The sequence below is a fragment of the Choloepus didactylus genome, chromosome 17 (assembly GCF_015220235.1).
Source record: "Choloepus didactylus isolate mChoDid1 chromosome 17, mChoDid1.pri, whole genome shotgun sequence".
NCBI classification, from domain to species: domain Eukaryota; kingdom Metazoa; phylum Chordata; class Mammalia; order Pilosa; family Megalonychidae; genus Choloepus; species Choloepus didactylus.
The window spans coordinates 33,616,373-33,641,213 of record NC_051323.1 but is presented as its reverse complement, the minus strand read 5'-3'; positions in this window follow the sequence as shown (position 1 = coordinate 33,641,213).

Sequence of the window (24,841 nt, the reverse complement as noted above, 5' to 3'; positions counted from 1 at the left end):
AGGCTGTGCATCCCCTGGTCCTCTGTTGAGCAATGACTGTGCTATGTCACAGGTGAGTGCCGTCCCCCCAGGGCAGTTCTGGGCTGCTGGGCTGTGTAGGGAGGTTCCCATTCTGCTGAAATGATGGCTGAATGGGGCTTTGTTAATTCACACTGCTCCACCTTCCCAACTCTGGGACAACCAGCTGAGGGTGCAGGGAAGGCTAATGTCCACGCCCAGTTTTGTGGTGTGTGCGTGTTATTTGAAGCACTTCCGTCACACTGGGTTGTCTGGGGCAGCTCTGGACTGTGGGGCCAGCTATGGGCAGGAGTTTTTCCTGTCCACCAGGATGATGGCTGTGAGTAGACACCCCCTTTTCTTGGGAAGTTGTGGTGTTCAGTGAATTTTCTCAGTCACTGGATTATTGCCTTTTGTCTCAGAGCTCTCTTAGTTCTGCTCTTGTCTTGACCTGCCCAAATTGCAAGTCTTTGAGGCTTTCTGTATTGGGCTTCTTAGAGTAATTGTTTTAGAAACAGAAAAATAAACAAACAAAAACCCCTCCTGACAGATCTCATGGGTTATTGAAATGCTGAGACAAAGCAATTAGGGCCATTAAGAAAAGATCCAGGGGGCAGAGAGATAAGTTTTTCTTCAGGATTTGCAAATGAGCCTCAGGGTCTGAGCTCTGCCCTTCCCCTTTCTATGTTCACCAGAACTCCAAAAAGCCTCCGCTTTTATTTTTGAGTTTTTCTTGTTGTTTTTTGCTATGCCTATCTCCTCTCTGCTAGGCTGGCTGCTCTCAGATTCTCTGGTGTCTGGTCTCAGTCTATCTATGGTTGGAGTTTGGATCAGTAGAATGAGTTTCCGATAAGGGCTGCCACTGCAGTTCTTCCTTCTTCTTCCCAGCGCTGACGGCCCCTCCTCCCATGGGACTGAGCCTGGCAGGGAGGGGTGCAGGTCCCCTGGCTGCAAAAACTTATAGATTTTGCTGATCTCAGCAGTTCAACGTGTTCATGTGTGTTGTATGAAGTATGCCCAAAGTCAAATTGCTCTGTGGTGTCCAGTCCACGCAGTTCCTGGCTTTCTACCTACTTTCCTGGAGGAGTAACTAAAACATACAGCTCACCATTCTGCCATCTTGCCCCGCCTCTCTCCCAAATAATGTTTTCTATTGTAAAAATATGCATTATGATACACTGAGTCTGACAGAAATTCAGGGGACGGGAAAAATTGAGAAATCACTAGGCACCGTTCTGGAAGACTCTCGGAGAGTGTTTTTAAGATGGATCTGGTTTTGTACCAGCAAGTGAAAGTAAAGTAAGTTAGATGGGATGTGCAGGTGCGTTAAGTAAAGAAAGAGTGGAACACTTGGCTAGAGCAAAAAGTTTGATTGGTGATTATAAGAAATCAAATATACTAAAATAAAGTAGTAAAAGAGGAGTTAGGCAGTGGAGCACTTTAAAGAGTAGTTGGCATGGGAATCCCTGAAAGTGTTTCTGCAGGTAAGTGGCCTGACAAAGGTGCAAGCAGGCAGGCTGGCAGGAGGGGGAAGGAGCTGGAGGCAGAGAGACCACCCCCTCCAAGGCAATAGGGATCTGGTGTAGGCATGGGAGTGTGGGAAGGGAATGTGAATCTGGAGGAAATGTGGGATAAAAAAATCTGAATTTGGCCCAATATAAAAGTTTCTAGCTTTAAGTTAAATCAATTATTCTTGTTTGATTTCTGTGAACATGGGTGTGGTGGCTTGAATTATATGCTCCAGTTTAGATGTCTTAATATTAATATGCATTCCTATGGGTCCACTGTAAATATGAGTTCTTGAATGTTATTTTTAGTTAAAGGGCAGCCAGTTGAAGCAGGATGGGCCTTAATCTGGATTCTTGGAGGCCTTATAAAGAGAAGGGATTGGAAGACAGATCTGGAGGAAATGTGGGATAAAAAAATATAATTTTAAAATAATTATTTCATTATCACACCTAACAAATTTAACAATTACTCCTTAACAAATCTAATACCAGTCCTATCAGATTTTCTTCAGATTATCTCAAAAATGCCTTTTCAAGTTGTTTTGTTTGAATCAAGATCCAAACATGGTCCATGCATGACACCTGCTTATTACGTCTCTGAAGCCTTTCATAATCAAAAGCATTTCCCTCCTCTTCTGCTCCCTCTTTTCCCTTCACTCCATCTTTAACTTATTGAAGAAACTTGGTCAGTTGATTTGAAGAATATTCTACATTTTGGATTTGCCTTTTTGCTTTCTTGTGGTGCCATTTAGTTTGTTCCTTTTCCCCTGTATTTGCTGTACCTAGAAGATAGCTCAGGATGTTTGTTTAGATTCAAGTGCAGAATTTTATAACAAGGATAACTTATAGGTGGTGCTGTGTGCTTCAAATTGTATTATATCAGAGGCACACAATGTCTTATGTCTCATTCTTAGTGCTGCTAAGGTTCAAGTGGTGACAGTTGACGAACTTCTCCTGGTTCATTCATTGATGGTTATTGCTCATGAGTGTTTGAAAATAGTGACTTTCTAATTCTTTCATCCATTCCAAATTTATGGAATACAATTATAAAGAGGAACTTCTTCTCCCTCATAAATAGGGCTCTTTGGTTGGTCTGAAATGTAGTTTGTACAGGAAAAGCAGAATAAATGCTTGATTCTTTCCTTTTGATTGCCAGTCTCTGGATAAGGTTTTGGTGCTTATTTTCAGTATCCTTGCTCCCCCACTACTGCTCACCTTGGAATTCTCTTTCTTCCTCCCCTCTTTTAAAGGATAATTATGAATTCATAAATAGCACATAATGGTTACAATTAACTGCATTCATTATTCTTTCTGAAGCTCAAATTGTCCCACCTTTGGTCAATTGGAGCTACATAATATTGGGTGCTGGGTCCTTTTAACACATCATGGGCTTTGATCAAAATCTTGATTTCCAACCCACCAAGATATCCCAAGTTCATAATTTATAATTCTTACCCATGATCTGGAGTCAGTTTTTCCTCAGAAGCCCTGGTCTCTTTCACTGGTGAATAGTGTTCCCGTTTGCTAAAGCTGCTGAAATGCAAATATATCAGAAATGGATTGGCTTTTACAATGGGAGTTTATTAGTTCACAAATTTACAGTTGTAAGTCCATAAAAATGTCCAAATTAAGGCATCAGGAAGTAGATACATTCTCTGAGGAAGGGCAGCTGGCATTCGGGGTCCCTCTGTCACATAGAAGGCACACGGTGACGTCTGCTGATCTCTCAGCTTCTGGTTTCAGAATGGCTCTCTCAACTCCTGTGGGTCTTCCTTTCTTCTCTGGGGCAAACTCTGGATTTTATCTCTTAGCTTCTCTCCTGGTTCTAGTTTCAATGGCTGTCTCCAAAATGTCTCTCGGCTCTGTCTCTCTTCTCTAAGCTTTCTCTCTCTGTGAGCTCTCTTAAAGGACTCCAGTAAAGGATTAAGACCACCTTAAATTGGGTAGGGTCACATCTCCATGGAAACAACCTAATCAAAAGTTCCCACCCACAATAGGTCTGGCCCCACGAGATTGGATTAAAAGAACATAGTCTTTTCTGGGGTACATAATAGATTCAAACAAGCACAACTGGTATTTAAATGCTACAAATTGACTCTATGTATGCTCATTCCTCTCAGATTGACATTGCTTATAGGCCTTTTCAGTAGGCAAATCTAAGAACTCATTTTTGAAAAGGAAGAGCAATTAGCACAAATGAATTCATATAGCCATTTCTAGTTTAAATGTAAATACAAATACAAATAAAATTAAAATGATAGGGTTTTAACTTCTTTGACTTTACAATTGTATCTCTTTTCTCTTACACTGCAAATCTTGGTTCCTAACAGTAGTAACATAATTACTTATTTGCATTATCCTACCATATACATAAAATAATTTCAAAATAATAATGTCAATATCACCACTAATAGACTACTAGATAAAGTTTATTGTTTCCTAAGACATGTGGGAAATTTTCAAAAGGTGCAATATATGCATAATTGGACTATCAGAAGGGGAAGAAATAGGAAACAGATTAAAAGAGATATTTGAAATAATAATGGCTGGGAAGTTTCTGCAATTAATAGCAGACACCAAAGCCAAAAATCCAGGAAGCTTAGAGAATACCAAGCAGGATAAATAAATAATAAATAAATTAAAATTTTAAAGAACACACCTCATATAGGGATATCATATTCAACTAAAAAAACCGATGACAAAGAGAAAATCTTGAAAGAAGCCAGAGGGTTAAACAAATGTTAACTATAAAGGAACAGGAATATGTATTACAGCAGACTTCTCATCAGAAGCAATGTGCTCTAGCTTTCCAATACACTTAATTACAGCAGTCATTGTATTTAAGGCCCACCCTAACCTAATGTGACCTCATTTTAACTTGATTATATCTGCAAAAATTCTGTTTCTAAGAAAGACCACATTCACAGATACCAGAGGATAGGACTGGTTCCTGTGGGGACACAATTCAACTATTACGTCATGCAAACAAGGAAAGAGTGGAGTGAAATATTTAAAATCTTGAAAGAAAGAAAACCCACAAGCCTAGAATTATATTTAGTGATATTATCCCTCGAAAGTAAAGGCGAAATAAACACATTCTCTGATAAACAAAACTGAGGGAATTCATCACCACCAGACTTTCTTTGCAAGATAAGTTAAAAGAAGTCCTTCAGACAGAAGAAAAATGATAGAGATCATGAACTCAGATCTACATAAAGGAATAGTATTAGAAAAGGAGTAAATGAAGGTAAAATAAAATCTTTTATTTTTCTTATTCTTAATCGATCTAAAAAGTAACTGTTTAAAGTAATAATAGTAACAATGAGTTGGTGATTATAGCATATGGATAAGTGTAATGAATGACAGCAATGTTACAAGGTATGGGAGGAAGGAATCAAGAATACTCAGTGATAAGGTAATTGTACTACACATGAAGTGGTATAATGTTATTTGAAGTTAAATTAGTTAAATATATATTGAAAACACTAGGCCAACCACTAAAATTTTTTAAAGAAGTACAATGATATGATAAGAGAGGAAATAAAATGGAATCATATAAAATACTCAGTTACAACCAGTGAAGGCAGGAACAGGGAGAAGGGCAGAGAAAACATGCAATAGAAAATAGTTAAAACATGGAGGGATATTAACTATTTTGTAGGTATAAAATACATAAAAAGGCAAAAGACTTAGAATAGTCAACACAATACTGAGGAAGAACAAAGTTGGAGGAATCACGCAACCTGATTTCAAGTCTTTCAAGACAACAGTAATCAAGGAAGCATAGTATGGGTGCGATAACAGATATAAAGCAATGGAACAGCATAGAGAGCCCAGAAACCGATCCACACAAATATAGCTAACTAATCTTTGACAAACGAGCAAAGGCAATTGTATTAGTTTTCTACTGCTGTTGTAATGAGTTACCATACACTTAGCAGCTTAAAACAACATAAATTTACTAACTTACCGTTCTTGAGGTCAGATGTCTGATGTGGTCTCACTGGGCTAAAATCAAGGTGTCAGCAAGTCTGCATTCCTTTCAGGTGGTTCTGGGGGAAAATCCATTTCCTTGAGTACTTGGAGCTTCTAAAGGCTGCCTACATTCCTTGGCTCATGAACCAGTTTCATCTTCCAAGCCAGTCTTTTCATATGCCTTCACTCGGACACAGCTTCCACAATCACACCTCTTGGTATGACACTGAGTCTTCTGCTTTCCACTTCTGCTTTTAAGGACCCATGTGATTACATTGGGCCCACCTGGATAACCCAGAATTCTCTCCCTTAAAATCAGCTGAGTAGAAGCTTTAATTCCACCAGGTGTTTTAAGTCCATTTTGCCATGTGATGAAACATATTCACAGGTTCCGAGGATTAAGATGTGAACATCTTCTGGGAGCAATTATTCTGCCTACCACAGCAATTCAGTGGAGAAACAATAGTTTTTTCAACAAATGATGCTGAACAAGTGGATATCCAAATGCAAAAAAATTGAATCTAGACACAGACTGACATCTTTCACAAAAGTTAACTGAAACTGATCATAGACATCAATGTAAAACAGAAAAGTATAAAACTTCTTGAATAAGATATGGACTATCTAGGTGACCTTGGGTTTGGTGGTGAGTTTTTAAATACAGCACCAGTAGCATGAACCACAAAAGGAAAAAATAGATAAATCAAACCTTATTCAGGTTAGATACTTGTGCTCTGCAAAAGACTCTGTTAAGAGAATGAAAAGACAAGCCATGGTCTGGGGAAAACTATTTGCAAAACACATACCTGATAAAGGGCTTGAATCCAAAAACACAAAGAACTCTTAAAACACAACAATAAGAAAACAGACAACCCAAATAAAAAATAGGCAAAAGATCTGAACAGATATGTCACCAAAGAAGACATACAAGGGGAAAATAATCATATGAAAAGCTGTGCAACATCATTTTTCATCCAGAAATTGCAAATTAAACATGACAATGAGCTGTTACAATAACCTACACCTATTAAAGCAACAAAAAATTTTAAAACCTGACAAAAACAATTGCTGTTGAACTTGAGGAGCAATAGGAAATTTCATTCTTTGCTGGAGGGAATGCAAAATGGTATAGACACTTTGGAAGATAGTTTAGCATTTTCTTAAAAGCTAACATTATCTTACCATTCAATTCAGTAATTGAATTGAATGCTAATTCTTTGCCTAACTGATTTGAAAACGTATGCCCACACAAAAACCTGCACATGGATGATTATATCCACTTGATTTATAATCACCTCAAATTGGAAGCAACTAAGATATTCTTCAAAAGGTGAATGGGTAGACTGTGTTATATTCATAGAGTGGATTATTATTAAGTGATAAAAAAATGAGCTCTGAAGTCACAAAAAGATGTGAATGGATCATAAATGCATATTGCTATGCAAAAGAAGTCAGTCTGAAAAGGTTATATACTGTATGAATACAACTAACTGTATTCTGGAAAAGGCAAAACTAAAGATACCAGTGCTTACCAAGGGTTTGGGGGATGGAGGAGGGTTGGTGAAGAACAGGGGACTTTTTTAGGGCACTGAAATTACTCCAAATGATATGATGATAAATATATGATACCATGCATTTACCAAAATGCTGGTAGAAATTTACAGCACAAAAAGTGAACCCTAATGTATGCAAATTTGAAAATGATTTAGGAGGATCTCCCCCATAGAAGATCTCGGTATGGAATTCAGAATGTGACAAAACAATCTAACTAGATTACAAACATCCTCACTCAAGGGGGTGTGGGAAAAAGTTGCTTTCTTTAAGTAACTTTGGAAATGAGTGGAGTCTGCAATACCAAATACAAGGAAACTCTAATAAGCACCGTACTTTAGTTGATAAGGTTGTTTCCCATGAGAGTATAGATTAACAATTATGATACTGCTATTTATGGATACCGAGATTGAAGAATTAAGTAATGGATAGTAGATAGTGGGAGCCAGGTTTCTCTTGGTTGGATTGGAATTTTACCCATAACTAAAGGGAAGGGATTAAAATGATCCACGTGGTAATGGATTAGAGTTGGAGACATCAATATGAACTAACTCATGTTTAGCTTTATATAGCTACAGATGGTTACATATAGAAGTATTATGATATGTGTATGTACATGGGTTAGTGTGCATACATATTTCCTAGCTTTTTCAGTTCAGAAGGCTTAAAACCAATGATACCACAGTAGCAACAAGCACCTCTGGTACCCAGATCTTGGCTTCTAATACCACTCTCTAATACAAAGAACCAGAGCTCCTTGGAGAAATGACTGATTCTTTTCCTGTAGGACTGGGGCAGGAAATGTATATCATGGGCCAGGAAACATTTTGTAGTGCCAAAAAGTACGGACGTGCTAAGAACAAAAGAAAACAAAAAACACGATCTCCACAATGTTGGAGGTATGTCAAAAGAAGACAAGAGCCAACTTAAAGAACTCCCAATGGCCAGAGGTGGAAAATTTGTGCAACAAAATAAAGTAGTGTTCAATTATAGTATAAATCATATATATCACATGCTATAAAATAAAGATACTGAGTCCATACTGATGTAAATAAACTACCAGATAAGTAAATGGTTGAGCATAGATAAATCTGCTATGCAGAATTCCAAGACACACACACACACACACACACACACACACACACACACACACACACACACAAGGAACTGAAGTGCTATGATTCTAGGGTGGGCAAGTGGCAAATATGATCTCTAAAAATGAGGACATTTTGCTATGCTTCTACAAGTCCATAAAAGGCTATTGGATTCATATGAATAAATTCTGATGGGCTCTTTCTGAACAGATTTGTCTATGTAGAAAATAACACAGAATATTTTGCTTGAATTCAAATAAAATTTGCATTAACCTTTACAAGTGGGGAAGCATAAAGAAATAGCACAAGAGGTTTGTAGATATACCAGACCATAAGACTGTTTGCTAATGAAAGCTGTTGAACTATTTATTTGATCCACACCACACACATTTTGGAGGCATTGAACTGAAAGCATAATGGACCCTAGGGTGTGTATGCATTCTAGAGAAAGAGAGACTTGCATTCAAATGAATGCATTTTGTTTAATGTATGTTTTAGAATCATACTTGAGAAGTGCTCTATGAAATTTCAATTTGATTTTGCTGGGTCATTTTCATTTAGAACTTAGTGAAAGCTAAACTGCCTAATGAATATTTAGCATACCTTAGACAGTTCAGCATTTTCAAACCTGCATTAAATTGAAACATCAAAACAGAAATGTATTATTTTTCAAATTCTTCTTGATCTTTTCCGTTTGTGCCTCCTAAATAAAGGCAGTTTACTAGCTGGAGATACTAGCATAAAATGAAGAGGGTAATGAGTAGGAAAAGAGAGGTTAGGAAACTATAATCAATTGTGAACTTCAATGCAATCATAAAGCCTGTGTACTAAGTCGGTCCCATCCCTGCCTTTGCCCTTTGCTTGTATTAATGCACACAGAGATTTTTAAGTAATATAAGCTTGAGATAAAAACTGCAAAGTTCAATTATCTTAGCAATGAAATATCAGGAAGGAAAAAATGGATATGTTTGAATAACTGATAAGAGTGGAAACACGACAACATAATGACATTTCAGTTACAAAATTAATTTACCTCAGTAAGAGGGTACTTTATCCTATACTGATTGCTACTGATTTTTTTATTTAGTTTAGTGAATCATAAATTTTCTCTGTTGGTGTCTAGTAATTATGTATTCATCTGAATTATGAAAATGATCATCACAGTATTTCAGCCTCTGGGGAGCTATAGGTTTTTTCCATCATTTAAACCATTTTGTCCATTAAAAAAATCAGAATGACTAGTGTTTATTTTCTAATTTTTATAAAAATATCATTGATTTAAAATTTGATGTGATTCTAATTTGCCTTGTTGAAAAAAGAACTAATATCAAAGTATATACACGTGTGTGTATCCATGTATATGTGCATGTGGTTCTGTGTGTGTTTGCATGTATATGAAATAACTGATTTATTTCACTGGACAACATAGAAACGGAAGGACTAATTAGTTATGCAGTTGAGGCAGAACATAAACAGAGCAATGAAAGACTGCAAAATGAAAGCTTTTCTTGGGGGCTATTCTTAATTTAAATGTAATGAGGGTGAAGGATGGGGTCTGCAAAAATGGAAAAAGGATAATACGCAGTTTTAATTTGTATATGTATAACAGAAACAAAAAGTTGGCAAACTGGGGGGGAACAAAAATATTAGAGAGATTGTTTTGCATTGAAAAGCTTAGGATGGAGAGAGAAAACCAATATAAAATGAGTGGACTGGGTGCCGTTTTCTCTTTCTTTTTCCTTTTTCCATAAATAGGTGTGAAGTCTCTCTGACATGCAAAGGCACTCTGCTAAATGTGAAGATGCAATGTATAACACTGTCCTCAAGGAACTTTTTTCCCTTGATTTGAAGGTAGCATAGGAGTTTGCCTTTTGCGTTGTGTAGCAATCAGGAAAGCTGTTTGGGTGGGGAATACAGAGTCAGTATTTCCAGGATTTCTGGAGTTTCTGTGAGTTTCTTTTCCACTTTCTCCAACATCATCTTATTGGTGAACTTATGGATTGATTGCTTGCATGTAAACTTAAGACCATTTCCAGTCTGAGTTGTTTGAACCACATTCTTCTTACTAGCTTCTTTTCTCCTGTCCCAGATTAGTATGAAATCATGTTTCTAAATTTACTTTTTAAAGACCTCACAGTTTCAATGAAAGCAAACTCATTCACAGTTCCAAAGAGTGTGGAGAATTTGGGGTATGGAATGAGAGCAGTTCACTGCAGCTCTTCTGATGATGTGTGTCTTCATGCTGATTTCTCTCATGTTTTTCTGACCTTCCATCTTGTAGTGACTCTCTTCGCAGATTGGATACCCTCAGCCCTGGGAAGTGCCTAAGCCTCTTTAGTGTTATTCTCCTGTCCAGGTAAGCAGCCTGGGGATATAAATTAGGTTATATTAGAATTTATACCCAAATTTTGCTGTCTGGACATGCCAACCCTCCTCCCCCTAAAAAACGAACCTGGCCACACAGAACCCAGCACCTGACAAAGTTCCTCTGTGCAGAATTTCTGGAAGTTCTCAGAGAGTGTCTTATGGGTTTACAAACAAGTCTGTGCCTGTTGGCTGCTGTAAACCCCCCTGCGCACCCCCTTTGCCTTGTCTGGCTGCCAACAGTGACGCAGGTGTTCTGCCATTGCATTTACAGGAGCTCCCCATGGTGCATATTGCAGAAACTTAGGTTTGCAAAATTATATTAGTTTTCTTGTAGTTGTTTAATTTACATCAGTAGACAATGGCAGCATATGTTTCTGATGTGCTAAGTTGGTTTTGTCCATCCTGAATACAAACTTCCAGATTTGGGGAAATTTCAGCCCATGCTATTGGAGAACATACATTTTTATATATAAAATCTTTAATTTAAACATTGTTAAGTGTTTTTCTTTGCTAGTGAAGGTGCAAAAAGAACAAAACCAGCATCATCCAAACTGTGTTAATTATAACTGATGAAAAATAAAATCTGTGGTACTTATTTACATTTATTTACATTTAGCTTCCAGCATTTATAAATATCCCTGAGCATCATTATTTTTATGTGAAATACCCATCCATTTTCCTGGGAATATGAAATGAAATCTGTTTTGCATTGTCTTTTTGGAGGTGGACAACACTGGGCTTAGTTTCTCTTGAGAAAAAAAGGTCAAGGACACTTTCTTTGCTAATTACTATTGAAGATGAATTTTGACTGCCAAAGACCATAGCTAAGTCAGGCTCAATGTTTTCCAAATAGACTAATGCAAAATTATTGTAAAAGAACTTTTATTTGGCAAAAGTAAAAGAAGTATTATTATAAACAAGGTATATTATAAATAACAACTTGACACAAATTACCTGGCTGTGTCTCTTTTTAACCCAGTGTACAATTATTAGTTAAAGCAAAGTATTTGGATCTAGGTTTACAGATATCAAAAATGTTAAGAAGAGGCAACATGAAAACAAAGAGCAGAGCCATCACTTTGTAAGAAGGTCAAAAATCTTCTTTGGCTTACATCCTAGTGCAAGCAATGGGCTGATCTTTTTCTTCACTTTATGCAGAATTTTCACTCCTAGCAGATGATCTCAAGACCATAGCCAAAATATTGTTCCACTTAATTATTTCTAAAATTTAATCACAGATTTGGCCATCTTATGTCTTTTCTATAAAGAATGCAGGAAAATATTGTTATTCGGAGAACCTGTGGAATTTAGAAAATAACTGCAATATAAACGTATTTGTTTCAACTGTTTCCTAGATGAGTGAGTGAATGAGATGACCCTTTTATGGGTTTAAAATCCAGGGCTACAGATACTCAAATCATTTCCTCATGCTGACTGCCTTTGACTAGAGCATTTAAAAATATATAAATATTTTAAAATATATTGTAAATATATATATTTTAAATATATTTTATGTCCAGAATAGGCAAATCTATAGAAACAGAAAGTAGATTAGTACAGTTGCTTTGGGTGGGGGGTGGGGGTGATAGATAAAAGGTACATGAAAATAGACAAAAGGCAATGAAAATGTTCTGAAATTAACTGTAGTCATAGTTGCACATTGTAGTGATAGTTGCACATTGTGAATATAATACAAACCATTGAATTATCCACTTTAAATGGCATATGACATATCTCAATAAAGCTGTTTAATCTCAATTAAAAAAAACAAAATATATTTTAAATATATGAGTGTATTTTATTTGGAAGAATGAATAAGTGTTCTATTATTGTAGTGTTACTTAATTCTTCTAATTTTTCAATTTCAGCTTAATTATATGCTGATGTTGAAGAGCATGGTCATTTTTATCACTAATTATGTAACGAAAATCTCAGATTACACAGGCTATCTTCCTGCCGTGGACATCCCCATTCACCCACTGAACTCCCACCTCAGCCTGAGCTTTAACAGACTACTTTGCAGGCTCAAATGCAAGCCTTGCTTCCCCTGTGAAGCCTGTCTTATGTAAGGTGATAGAACAAGGGAGCTGGGAGATCATTCTAGCTCATATTACAGGTGAGGAAACAGACATGAGGCAGATAAGCAATTTGACTGAGGTTATCCAGCCAGTTAGCATAAAAGCAAAGACCAGTGCTCAAGGCTCTTACAGAGCAGGCTGCTAGATGTTTCCACTATCCTAGTTCACTTCGGCTTTGCCTTTCTCTGGATTCCTACAGTCTACCACATTATTAGTGCTTAATCTTGTACTGCCTGGTGGCATTCTCTAAGTGCTTCTTGTGTCTGGACCTGGTCTAACATTTGTTGAGGGCTGACTGCTTGGTAGGTGCTCTGGAAACAGGTGTCAGTTGATTGACATTGGTGTGCCCTGATGTGGCTCAGCCTCCGTGAATGGGCTTCCTCATGAAACCAGAATGCAGAGCCCTGATAAGATTTTCTGCTTTCACCCTTACATATTCCATCAAATGGCTGTACACATGCCTAATTTTAAAATTGAATCATTTAATATCAGTTGCCAACTTTCTGTACACATAATGCTTAAAATGATTAAAAAGGAAGTAAAACCATATGTTGTTCCCCTGGGACAAAATATCATCCTTCACCACTGGAAAAGGTAAAGAATGAGACTCTAGTTCATTGTATCTCCCCATACTCAGTGCTCAGCAATTGGCATGGAAACTGAAAAATTCAGCCAATTATCTAGATATTTTAGTTTGCCTTATAAAAAATGTGGTATAGAAAGTATCTGGAATTCTATCGTTGCTCAGTTGTCAGTCAAAAAGTCATTGTTATACACAAATATGATGTCATATCAATGCATAATAAACCTTTCTGTCAATCAAAAGTATTGTTATGTATAGACTTTGTGTCAGACATTTCAGGCTTTGCATTGAGATATGAAGTGCGTGCAAATTAAGGAAAATTTAAAGACGGCATGGCCACAGGCAAATATATTTTAAAGGAGTTAGACTTTACAGGGAAATTGACACTTGAGCAAAAACACAAAATGCAAGTGACTAAATATAGTTTCCTAAACAAAGAAGTCAGTTTTTGAAGGAGGAAAGAAAAAATATAAATTTTAATATTATACAGACATATTTTATTGGTAAATTATTTCCATTAAAGCAAATACTCTCATTAGGATTGTGTAATTGGGAAAGGAAAAGTAATAAGAGATATAAGATGTGTCTCATTTTCCACATTTTTCTAATATTTTATAAAGGAAATTTAAATTCAATATGGGTTATCTTCAAAGAAATTAATTATCTGCCCATTTAATTTGCAATATCTAGTTTCTTAAAAAGTCCGTCTGAAAAATTTTTAATTATGGTTCAATTTTCCTTTCTTATCACTAGCAATATTTCTTTTACTGAGAGAGTCTGCCTTATGGAGCAAGACCCTGGAAGAAAAGGGTAATATGTATCTGGTGGTCTTTAGTCTTCCCCCTCAACATCTCTGCCAAGGCTTGCTGTTAGCCCTGTTGTGGCTACATTCAGAATCAAAAGAGTCAGTACAGGAAGCATAAAACGAATGGTCTAAACTCACAGCAGATGGAAGCCTTCTACCTAAGCGCTGGCCTGAATTTGCTGTGTGACTTTAGGCAAGTCACAAGTCATTTAACATCTCTGACTTGGGTTCTTCACCTATAAATCAAAAATAAGTTCATTTTCACACACACACATACACAGAGAGAGAGAGAGAGAGAGAGAGAGAGAGAAAGAGAGAGAGAGTGACAGCGTACCCTCTATGTTCTAAATACTAGGATAGAGCAATAAGCTAGACATGGGTCTGTCTAAAAGGGAGGCAGGCTTTGGCAGATAGATGTCTTGTTTCACTATTTAATTATCAGAGGGATAAGTGCTCTAGAGAAGTACATGTGAGAACATACAACAGGGGCATTTTTATAATCAACAATAGAATTAGGGGTGGGTGGCGGGGTGGATAGTCCAGATAATGGCACCTGAGCTGGCAATCACAGATGGTTTTTGTGAGACTTATGATAATTATAAATGCCTCGAAATGTGTAAAGAGCCATGTACTTGCTAATATTACTATTTTGGGGGCACTTAATGATGGTTTTAAAGCATCAGAACATAGTTCATAGAAATGTGTTGAATTGTCCCCTTTTATGGACTATTTTTCAACCTAAATTCATTCCAAAAACGAAATCATGCAATTTTAAATGTAATTTGCCAACTTCAAGAGGCAGGAATTCCCTCTCCTGTGGGGTGTGTAGTGAAGGACTGAATGAACAAATGGACTTTAAACTCTCCCATTTTACTGATGAGAAAACTAAGGCCTAGGGAGATTACTTTGTTAAAGGACACAGACGTAAAAGTAGTGGATTTGGAATTTGAAGCTAGATTCCTAGCTCTCAACCTATATATGTTAAATTTGTGAAGATAATATAAAAAGGTTATGATATTCACTAGTTGGTGACATAGGAGATAAGACCAAAACTGTTCTTTAGAGGAGATTTTTTTATTCTCAGGAAAAAAAATACTTTACAATTACATTTATGTATTGTTTTTCCTTTGAAATAGGCTGAGATCAAATTTCTCCCACATTGATCACCTCCCCACCCCTCATGGATGTTAGAGTAGAATTCAGTAGATAAGAAAAGTACAGGGCATGGGCACCAATTATTGTCAGTTAATTATTGTCGGAAAATAGAAATACCATTTATTGTCAGTTAATTATTGTCAGTTAATTATTGTCAGAAAATAGGAATACCAATTATTGTCAGTTAATTATTGTCAGAAAATAGGAATACCATTTTCTCATGTAAAACATAAGGAGTTTGGGGAGAAAATTCATTCTTATAGTGGGAGTTTCTTTTAATGTAGGTACTTAAGGGGTAAAACAGCTGCAGCTAAGAGTAAAAGCCCCCTGTATTTAGTATCTTTTGTTGCATAGAAAATTATGCCAAAACTTAGAGGCTTGAAGCAACAATAAACAATTATTATTTTATACAGTTTTTGTGGGTTAGAAACATTTGTCTCACACAGTTTTTGTGGGTCAGGAAGTCATGAGTGCCTTTGCTGGTTGATTCTGGCCTGGAGTCCCTCATGAATTTGTAGTCAAGCTGCCAGATGGGGCTGCCCTTCAGACTGGCCTGAAGCTTGGGCAAGAGCTGGGAGGTGCATTCCAAGATGCTCCCTCATGCCTGGGCCCATGGTGTGGCTGTCGATGGAGGTCTTAGTTCCTCACCATGTGGACATCTGCTCTATGCATCCCCTTAGCTGACATCCCCTAAACTGGGTGATTTCCAAGAAAGCAAGTCAGAAGCCAAAGGATCTTTTATGACTTAACCCTGGAAGTCAGACTCCATCCTTTCTGCCACACCAGTTGTTATTTGGTGTGGAAGGAAACTACACAACACATGAAAAGCAGGAGGTGAGACAGCTCCCTGGACCTCTTCCCCCTTACCTGGAAAGCAAGTAGACATTGAGAAGAGAGTGCAAGAAAGATGACTACATCACACCAATTACACATAACTGGTAATTACCTATAATGATATTCTAGACACCATCTAGCCCTCCATATGAATACACACTTTCATTTGTGTACACTTTTGTAAAGCTAAGAAGTTTTTAAAATGTCTCAACTTAGGTTCAAACAAACACACAAAATCAAGCACAACAAGGAACCATAAAATGTAGAAAAGCATTCTCTCCTAGAATCAGGGGACTTACATTTTGTGCAGAGTTTGAGGTAATTGGTACCCAGAAGGAACTATACTGCTGACTGAATTGTTCTGGAAATATCTTCATTCTCCTGACCATTTCACAGAGACACTGATAGTACAGCCAGTGGAGGTCATAAAGTTTCACTTGTTAAAAGATGCTCCTTGAAAGGGGGTAGAGGAGCAAAGAGATGCAGAACTTTGTAAAAGGGCAGAAAGGTAATCTAAACCACAAGGTGGACTGTAACTCACCCAGAAATCCATGAAGATAACTCTTCACCAAGGCAAACAATAAGAACAACCTCTTTACACAAGGTAAGAAATTTAGAGTATTTGAAAACAATTCACCATTTAGTGCCTCTGTGGGAAATTTGGTTTAATCCCAAAGAAGGGCATTTCATGCTGTCCTGTGGAAACATACATTCTCACAGCTCTCAGCCAAAAATGATATGTGCATCAAAGTAGGTCAGAGCTGAATGACAGCTCTCAGGAGCTTTGCAATATACCAGACGTGTGAAAGAAGAAAAGCAAGGCCACTTACAGAAGAATCTCAATTCTCAGATTTTAGAATGAGTTCTTTAGATGGAATGAATTACATAATAAATCTTTTGCATGTATTGAATTATTGAATTATTGAACCACGAATTTTGGCCATGCATTTTATCATCCATCTCAATTTTCTCTCTTCATCCATGCATTTTTTTTTGAGAACTAGAGTACATGATACCACAGCAGACACTGTAATTAATAATTTTTTTGTAGATTTTTGCCACAACAATATCTTTGGAGATTAAACTGAACATATCCAATTCATTTTCAATTGTTTCCCATTACCTGTAAGAACAATTTACAACTATAGAATAATTTGGATCATCTACACATTTGATACTAAGAAAAGTTAAGGTCATAAAAGATAGATGATAGATTAGATAGATAGATAGATAGATAGATAGATAGATAAATGACATGCTTTCTTGAATGTTAAGAAAAGGACCATCCTTAATCTTGAATAAGCTTTGATGACTGTTGCAGGTATAATTTTCAGCCATTAAGGGTGCTTCAGTGAAAGACTATTGGGCATCCTTGGCCGACAGTATAAAGTGGATCTTCTGACATGCCACTCAAGGTCTTCTACAATTTGGCTCCTACCTACCCTTTTGAACCATGTGTAATTCTAGCCCCTTTCTCTCCTTGCTCCTATACATGTGCCAGGCTTTCCCACTTGCAGAGCTTTGCTTATATATGCTCCCTGCCTGAAATGCCCTTCTGATTAACTCTCGATGTCTAAATCCTAGCTTATATTTAAAAGCTTGAACACCATCTCCTCCATGGAAGTCACCTCCAGTAAACTAATCCCTCCCTTCTCTGAACTCTTATAAATATCTTTCCTTTGATACTTATTTGATTTCATGATTCATGACACTGGTGGGGGGGTAGATAAATTTTTTAATTAATTAAACAAGCATTTATTGAGCATCTATAATGTTGTTTGCATTGAGAATGCTAAAATTATCAATTATAGATTCTCCTAGCAAGAGCTCATAATCTACTAGAAATGATAGGTGTATAGGTTACAGCTGAACACAATGAGTTTTATAGTAGAAATTTGGACAGAGGGCTCTGGAAGCACAGAAAAAGTGATGATGAAGTATTTTTGATTTATATATTTAGTTTAACAAACACATATAAGGAAATTTCTAAGCACTAAGAAATATCCTAAAAGCTATATAAATATTAATGCATTTTATTCACCTAAATTCCTACAAGGGGAATATTATTATCTTCTCCGGTTTATAGATGAAGAAGCCGAGGCATGCTCATAGAGCTGGTTTGTGATAGAGCCAGGATCTGACCCAAAAACCTGACCCAGGTAATGTGGCACCCAAATCCTTACCCAAAACCATGGGACTATGCTGTCCCAATATATATTTAATGATCAGAGAAGTTTTGGAAATAGATTTATTTCTCAAAGAAATGGATAGTTCTGATGAACCAACACTCAGTACATTGCATATGTTAGGAACTCAGTGAATGTGCGGAATAAATGACTGGGACTTTGAAGGATGTATAGGAATTTGACAGGCAAAGGAAAGAAAGAAGGGCATTCCTGCCAGGCAGGAAGGAGATCCGCCAAGGTGTGGAAATAGGGAAGGACAGGGGATATTAGAGAACCATGGGAAGTTCTGTGCGCAAGTGCTGGGCCTGTTTCCCTCATTTCCATCCTCACCGTTGTTCTGCTCTAGCCTGTATCACAGCAGAGCTGACCCCCACAGGCTGCATTTTCCAGCATCCTCACATGATGGGATTTGCCAATGGGAAGCCCTGGCCGGAGGACTGCAGGGACAGAAGGCAGGGCAGAGGCCAGAGCATGTCTCCCAGACTCTCCTGCCAGTGGCAGTGTGTCCTGCAGTGGCAGCCTCTCCTGGTCACCTTTCCCTGGCTGACTCTGGCCCCTCCTTTTCCCCTGGATCCTTTGACCTAGGTGTGCTAACGGTATCCTGCAGTTGCTACTCTCTGAGCTGTTTCACCATCTACTGATCAGTTTCTCAGCTCTTCTATCTCCCGTATAATCGATCACTAGTACTACTGAATTCCCTTTAAAACAAAAACAAAAACTTTAGATAGCTGTCTGTTTCCATGCTTAGACCCTAAAGGATGTATTCAGAATATTAGGGACAGAGAACAGTCATAATGAGAGAGAAAAATTTACCATTGATGAAAAGAATAAAATAAAATGTTTTAATAATGTTTACTTACTTTTATTGCATCTTTAAAATTTTTATTTTATGTATGTTTTGCAAAATACATAATTTATTAGTACAGTGGCATGTAAGTAGACACATATATATTAAATATAATATATAACAAATATTTTGTATCTTATATATTATGTATAAATTATACAAGATATATCTTTATGTATGGTATAAATATATATGCATATGTATTCTATAAGGACTATTTATATAACATAAATTATATGAAATGTGTACTATATTGCTGTATTTCATATGTATTAAATATGTATATTGAGGTATTCATTCTCAAAGACTGTTTTTACCGATAGGGCATTCATTTGAAAACTTTGGTGTCTTCACATCAAAATGCATTCATAATCCACCAACATCTTTTTTTAGTGATAAACTCTGTTGCGTGAGAACTCACAATAGAAGCATGTTAAAACAGCGTGACAGAATGACTTGTGTTACTTGTGCCGGCAGAATAATCCTAAGACTTCTATAGTTGGTTTCATTTTCCCCCAGTCATGATTTAATTAGACTAAGCACTCTAATGTTGGGGCAGGTGTGTGTGTGTGGGGGGGGGGGGGTAGCAGAAAGAAAAAAGGAGGGAAGGAGGGAAAGGAGATGAGAAACTGAGGGACAGGAGCAAGAGGCGAGAGTAAGGGAGGAAGGAAGGAAAGAAGGAAGGCAGGCTATTGAAATGGTACATGGACAAAAATGAAAAGATAAAAATGGTCCTACAGTATTCATGATTTGCAGTGGGTGGAGGTGGCCTAAAGGTATATTGACTGAGGAACAGAATGGTGAACTGTGGTGTATGCATGCAATGGAATATTGAGCAACTACAAGGAGTGAAGCTGTGAGACACACAGTGAGGTGAATGGATCCTGTAGACAGCATGTTGAGTGAAGTATGCCAGAAACAAAGGCAAACACTATAGTGCCTCACCAATATGGACTAACTACAATGTGTAAACTCAGAATTGAATCTTAGAGCACAGCCTAACAGGGAAATGATTATTGTAATGGTCCCTAGATTGTAAGCTCTTACAAGCAGTCAAATCTATTCCTGAATTGTAATGGCTATCTTCGAACTCTGAGATGTTGATCCCTTAGTGTATAACCTGATTGGTCTCTGGAACATTGGGTATCTGTGTTACACCTGAAACTCAGAGCTAGAACTCAGCAGATATGAATATCAGTATTTATGCATACAGCAACTGTTAAAAAAAAAAAAAAAAAAAAAGCTGTAATAGAGCCCAGACTTCAATTAGAGATATGAATAAAGCAGATCTGGTTAAGACTAGAACAAATCTGGCCAAAGGGTAAAGGTTGAAAATGACTGTGTGTGAAATTTCAACTTCCATGTGAGACCAAGGGAAGAGATGCTTATTTGGTATGGGATCTATATTTTCTAAACAATACAACTTCTACAGTCAGTTTGTTCGAACACTACAATTACACAGAACTTTGAATAGGAAGTGAGCTATGGTAGGTCTGTATAGATTAGAATGAAATAGCAACACATCCTAAAGTAATTTGGGTGGAGAATAAAAATATATATTCAGGGCCCCCCGAAGTGCTGGGGGAGGATGCAGAGGTGTTGGACTTCCTCACCTGGATTACTGCTGATGTTCTCACAAACATTGGGGACTCACAGCTTGATGTGCTGAGCCCTCTGTCTTAAGGCTTGCCCCTATGAAGCTTGTTGCTGCAAGGAGAGGCTAAACCTGCTTATAATTGTGCCTAAGAGTCTCCTTCTGAGTGCCTCTTTGTTGCTCAGATGTGGCCCTCTCTCTATAACTAAGTCACCTTGGTGGATGATCTCTCTGCCCTCCCCCCTATGTGAGAACTGACTCCCAGGGGTGTAAATCTTCCTGGCAATGCAGAATATGACTCCCGGGGATGAATCTGGACCCAGCATCATGGGATTGAGAACATCTTCTTGACAAAAAGGGGGGATGTGAAATGAAACGAAATAAAGCTTCAGTGGCTGAGAGATTTCAAATGGAGTCAAGAGGTCACTCTGGTAGACACTCTTACGCACTATATAGGTAACACTTTTTAGATTTTAATATATTGGATTAGCTAGAAGTAAATACCTGAAACTACCAAACTCCAATCCAGTAGCCTTGATTCTTGAAGAACATTGTAAAACAATGTAGCTCACAAGGGGTGATAGCATGATTGTGAAAACCCTGTGGATACTCCCTTAATCCAGTGTATGAATGGATGAGTAGAGAAATGGGGACAAAACCTAAATGAAAAATAGGGTGGGATGGGGGGGTGGTTATTTGGGTGTTCTTTTTCATTTTAATTTTTATTCTTATTCCTATTCTTTCTGGTGTAAGGAAAATGCTCAAAAATAGATTGGGGTGATGAATGCACAGCTATATGATGGTACTGTGAACAGTTGATTGTACACCATGGATGATTGTATGGTATGTGTATATATCTCAATAAAACTGAATTTAAAAAAAATGGCCCCAAAGGCCCAGCTTCCCATCCTCTCAATGCTGTCTCCAGCATGGAAGACTCTTAGGGATCCAGAAATACTTCCTTTTGGATGGCTGGTAACTAAGAGAACATGAGGCTTCTCCTGAACATGGTTCAGGCACCTGGATCCCCATCTTTTCCTACTCGGGGATCAATGAAAGAATGAGACTGAGTCCAGGATATCGGGTAGGCACAGTAGCTGCAGTACCCACTGAAATGACGTCTGTATTTGTCAGGGTTCTTCAGTGAACCAACAGGATATAGATATGTATAAAGAGATTTATTATAAGGAATTGTCACATGACAATTATTATAAGGAATTGGCTCACACAACTGGCAAGTGTGAACTGCTTGGAGTAGGCTGTAAGCTGGAAATTCTGATGAAGGTGATGATGAAGTTGAGTCAGAGTTCCCCAGGGGAAGCTGGCTGACTGAAGTTGAGGCAGAAATTCTTCTTTCTGAATTCTGAAATCTTCAATTCTGCCTTTTAAGACTTCCAACTGACTGGATGAGGAGACTCACATTGCTAAAGGCAATCTCCTTTGTTATTGTTGATGTAATCGGTCATAGATGCAAATCCATCTATGAAATACCCTCACAATGACAATCAGGCCAGTGTTTCCTTGATCAAACAACTGGGCATCATAACCCAGCCAAGCTGACATATGAAATTACCCACCACAAAGCCTTTCCATGTATACACATTTCTTTCATCAGGATTCTTGGGCACCATACTTGACAGTCACATAGACCAATTGAAAGCACTGGTGTCTGTTCATTTGTTATATTTAGACCATAATTTATTTTTGTAAATATAAATATAATTTATTTTTATTTTTTGATAAAAATAGTAAAATGTGCCTATAGATACAAGTTCCAACATTTTTTCTTGCACTCTACTTTGAAGACCTCTGTTATAATTTTCCACTTTATTTTTATTTGTGTTTTTTATTTGTGTAGTGATTATTTGTGATAGTGATAGATTATTTGTGTTAGTGATTTTTATTTGTGTTTTCAAGCGACACAAGGGTAAAAACAGAAGGAGGAGGAGAGAGAAACAACTAAAATAGCTCAAAACCTAAGCTTGCTCATACTGCTCTTTTCTCAAGTTCATGCTTCTGCACCAGTTGCTTCAATCTGGACAGAACACTGGGAAATGAGCAAACCTATAGAATAATTTCTCTACATTGTGTTTCCTGTTTCAGAGTAGCTATTTTCAACAAGTATCACAGAGTGCTGCCACTAGCAACTGTTAAATTACATAGGAATTTGACTTCATACTGTTTATTGAAGAAATGCTAGAGCATATTAAGTGAAATTTTATTGTGCTTATATATTTCTCAAATGCAACTACAATGATATGTATCTTTATTAGAGTGAAAAAGTTGTTATAGCATTTATAATACATAAACATTTAAAATTTATTTTATATTTTCAAATAATCTATGAAAACAGGATAAATTTACAGTTTCCTTGATGTTTTACTTTTCTCAAGAAATAGCAACTAGAAATAGAGATAAAAGTATTGATGTAGAAAATGCATATAATCTCCATTATAAATTTTGGAAGACTATAAGAATATATATATGTCATAAAATATCTGATTTTCAGGGTAACTTTAAGAAATAAGAAAATCTAATCTCTGTATTTGAGAAAATCAGCACTTAATTTCCTTTGGGTTCTCCTTTTTCTATCCTGGAGAATTACAAATCTCTCAGCATTATCTCTTATACATCTTCCCTAGTGCTTAGTTCTCAGATTTATGTTCTATTCAACTACTGATTTCATTAAATAACAATGTTAATTCTCAGTAGCTATTAGTTAAAATTAGCTAAATTACTTTAAATCTCCCTATCATGATAAAAATACAATTTAAAATACCTTTGTTACTTTTTTGGCAAGGGAACATCAATACTATAATCACCATCTCCTAAAGATAGTATTTATTACTTCTGTGTAGAATAGAGATTATTACAAGACCCACTTCTAAAAAGCACACAATATAAGGATATAAAGGTGGCAGTCATTTTCATCTCTCCCCACCCCCAAAGGTTACTACTACCAGCAGAGATAAATTTGCTTCCCAAACGAGCGTATACATCACTGAACAGACAACAGCTATCTAGGTAGATTCTGAAGTTTTTTTACAAATATATGAGAGTGAACTGTGGGTTTCTCTATTTTTTTCCTACTGAGCTACATATAAAGTGTGTTTTCTAAACATATTTTAAAAGTATATATATTTTTTAAAAAGCATATTTAAAAAAATACATGCATATTCCAGATACTGGTTTATTTAAAGGAAAAATAAGTTTTCCAAAACACAGTTTCCAAAGGGTACAATTAAATTTTAAAATTTAAAAACACTTTGGGCTTATTTTAATATTTCAGGCTAAAAAAAAATAGTGAATGAGGTGGTAGTGGTTGGGAAGATACTCATTTGGCTGCTCAAAAAGCTGTGTCTGGGTTCTGGAACCCCTCATGTAAAGCAGCAGCTGCACCCATAGATGATCCTGCACCCATTCCAAGTAGTGCCTGGCTGGAAATGGGAAATGTGTGTTCCCCAACTACCTGTGCCAAGCGCAGGGAGAAACATTGTCAAGACCCTGCAATTCTTCTCTTTGGGTTTGCCACGGATGCTGTGAGTAGAGTTTCCAAAAAAAACAAAGGCTAATGAAACTGAGTTAGGAGAATTTGATATTTTCATAACTCAGCTGCATGTTACCACCTTACACTCTTTCCAAAAACTACAGAATGCATGAGTTTTCCAATTTATATTCTCCTAGGAATTGAAAACTAATCTGCTAAAGGCAAAACTTTTTCAGCGACTGGGACGATGAAATTTTATTTCCTGAAAACCTAATGAATAAATGGGAACCATATTAGAAAGGGTTGTTTTATGGATCACTAATGGACATATTTTGGTAGTAAACACTACTAATTTAAAAGAGACTATGAAATTAATACTACTATATGCTATTTATCAAAAAAATAGATATAAATTGACTTGTAGGTAACCAGATAACCACATTCATGTATTGACTTTGCATCTGAACACAGAATTTCCATATGTTACTTATTATTTCTTCTCCTTCCTGGTCTCACTTGAACAATTTCCTGGGCAAAATGTATTTTTAAAACATACCTAATTTCTAAACATCCCAGAGATTGGGGAGGACTGGTGTTCATTCACCCTGCTTTGTCACCTTGGGAACAGAGCTGGATTTGAATGCAGAACAGGTGAACTCTAGAGTCTGTATCTTTTGACCTCCTTGCCTCACAGACTCAAGGATTCTCAATTCTAAATTGAGGAGCTAAAGACAGTCACCAAAATGGCTATTACATCATTAAAGTAACTGTCATTGAATT